The sequence below is a fragment of the Lathyrus oleraceus genome, chromosome 3 (assembly GCF_024323335.1).
Source record: "Lathyrus oleraceus cultivar Zhongwan6 chromosome 3, CAAS_Psat_ZW6_1.0, whole genome shotgun sequence".
NCBI lineage: Eukaryota > Viridiplantae > Streptophyta > Magnoliopsida > Fabales > Fabaceae > Lathyrus > Lathyrus oleraceus.
The window spans coordinates 88505901-88509121 of record NC_066581.1 but is presented as its reverse complement, the minus strand read 5'-3'; positions in this window follow the sequence as shown (position 1 = coordinate 88509121).

The following is a 3221-nucleotide window of genomic DNA, read 5'->3' as shown; positions in this document are numbered from 1 at the left end:
AGATAAAAATGAATACTCTTTTACAAAATGAATGTAAAAATTTGCATGAATATATGTACAAAATAAAACAATAAAACTGCCACGAAATAGACACCATACCATTTTAGTGAAATATTATTATAATCAATCTTTAATATAAGAATAAGATGCAGATAAATAGGTGAATAAACACAAAAATAAGGAGTAGAAGAGGGGGCCATGGAGAGATAATAGACGCAGCCATAGGTCTAAGGCCCGGTTTTGAAAATGCATACATTTCTAAGAAAAAACTAAGTCCTTAAGAAAACAGGTTAATCTTGTAGTAAGGAAACACAACTTTCAACCATCTCATTTCTAGGGCTCATGAAAAAAAGAACAAATACCAAATATTCATTAACTACTTTATCCCTCACCTTGATTCTCTCATGATTTCGCGAAGTTATCAAACAAAAACAATTGATCATGAACAATAATAAGAACAAGCAGATTATAGAAACAAATTTTTATACTTTACATTTTTATTTAAGAATCCAGACAGACAACAATACCCACAACGATGCAGAAATCACAAGAAAGGAAAATCCATCCCCAAAACCATTACCATATGCACAGAAATCATGCCGTGATGTCGTTGAATCGTGCTGCCAGTAGCCACACCATTAACTGGATCATCTTCGAGCCTGAATCGTGTATAGAAATCTAATTCAACCTGCACAAAACAGACTATACCCGAATGGAATACAAAACATAAAAATCATAATTTCACAACCGATAAAAATAGAGCCGAAAGGAGGTGTGAGCTTGATCTGATCCGGATATGGTGGTGGTGTCACGAACATTTTTTGGGGGTTTGCTGTTGACGAAGCGCAGTAGTGGTAGTACGAAACGTCGTTGTTTTCATCGCTATTGCTGTGTTTTCATTTGTGTTTCTGCTCGCTTGACATTTTTCGGTTCAGGTTTTTTGTCTCCGGCAACGGCATTCGGTTTCCGGCGATGGCGAAGAGGATTAGGTTTTAGATGGTGGGAATTTTGAAGGTTTTACGGACAGGGTTTGAGGGCGGAGGTTGGGTTGCGATGAAGATGATGAAGGCACGGCGGCGAGAGCGGCGGAGAGGGTTGTTGAATGGGTGGCGGAGAGAACGAGGGTTGTTGTGAAGGTGGAACGGAACGGCCTCGACGGAGGTAGAAGAATGGGTTTGGGGTTGTGAGTGAAGAGGAAAGGGCGATGGGGTTTTGGGTGATAAGGGTGATGGTTTCGGCGATGAGGAGGGTTTTACGGAGGCGGCGGCGGTAGGGTTTTGAAGGTGGGTGGTAGATTGAAGAAGATGGTTGAACGGCGGAGGTTTTGTGAGGTGAAGAGATGGAATCGGCGGTGGAGATAGGAAGAGAAAAATGAAGGTTAATCGGCGGTGGTTGCGAGGTTGGATGGAAATGACGGAAGGGTGAGGGTTTGAGTGGTTGTGAGGGTTTTCGTGTGAGCTGGATTTTTCTGAGAGAGGGAGAGTGATTTCGTGAGTGTGGTTTTTGTGAGATTCAGAGTGAATGAATAGTGAGTGAGAGAGGTGGGGCGGAAGAGATAAGGGTGAGGTTTTGTAGTGGGAGTGTGAGCTGGGAAATGAGGAGAGAGAGCGTGTGTTTTTTTCAGAGTTTGTTGGGAGTGGAATTAGTAGTGGAGAGTGACGTTAGGGAGTGGAGTGTGAGTGTCTGTGAATTCTGAATTTTTGTCTTTTTGCGGATTGGAATCCAATGTAGAATATATATACTTATTATTTATAATAAATCAAAAAACTAACTAATAATTATTTAAAAACAACTAACTAATGTCAAAAACCTAACTAATATTTTAAGAAATCTAACTAATATTCAATTAAATTCACTCTAATTATTTTAATTAAATATCTAAACAAAAAGAAAATGATCAATTAAAAATAGAAATTGAGTACAAATTATTCGGAAAATTAAATAAATCACAGTCTTTCTTCAAATCTTGTCAATTCAACCGATTTTTTTATTCTCAAATAAATTCCCTCTGATTGATATTTCAGGCATTTATTCATGATGCAAATGTGTGTCATGTTATGTGTATGATGCAAAAATGAAACTGAAATTAATTTTTGAAAAGAAATTAAAAATAAGCCCGGACAAAATTGGGGTACGACAGCTGCCCCTATTTAATTATCTTGAATCAGAAGGTAAGAATGACAAAGGTCATCATACATTCGTGGTGGAAGGTAATTAAATACTAAAGGATCCGAATTTTGTACTTTGAAATGCAATGGGGAGATGCAGATGAAAATGCAATGGATGCCAAGGTAGTAGGGGTAGAATGCCAAATCAAAGCCAACCCTCGAGTCAACATTCAAATCTTGCGCAGGTTGTTTCTGGTGTGAAGACAAAGGTGGGATCGGTTTTCTGACACCAAAAGGATGACAGAGATTCACCATGATTTTGCGGATTGTCATCACCAAAAGGATGATGGATAAGCTGAGTTTCAAAGGTAGTCATCACCAAAAGGATGATGTCTGTCACCAAAAGGATGATGGTTATTCTGATAAGGTTTTCCATTACTGAGAGTATTGTATCAAGGCTATCACCAAAAGGATGATAGTTGACTCATCAACTTCAAAGATCACCTGTCACCAAAAGGATGAAGGTAAGATCCAACAACAAGACTTGTTATCACCAAAAGGATGATAATAAGTCAGATAATTTCAATGATCACCATCACCAAAAGGATGAAGGTATAGTCACACAACAAACTTGTTATCACCAAAAGGATGATAATAAGTCAACACAATCACCATCACCAAAAGGATGAAGGTATAATTAAAAGACACAACTTGTTATCGCCAAAAGGACGATAATAAGCACACACGCAATTGATCACCATCACCAAAAGGATGAGGGTAAGATCAAAACACAAACTTATTATCACCAAAAGGATGATAATAAGTCAACAATCACCATCACCAAAAGGATGAAGGTATAATTAAAAGACACAACTTTTATCGCCAAAAGGACGATAATAAGTCAACAATCACCATCACCAAAAGGAGGAAGGTATTGTCAAACGACAAAACTCGTTACAACCAAAAGGATGATAATAAGTCACACACACAATTGATCGCCATCACCAAAAGGATGAAGGTAGGATCAAGACACAAACTTGTTATCACCAAAAGGATGATAAGAAGTCAACAATCACCATCACCAATAGGATGAAGGTATTGTCAAACGACAAA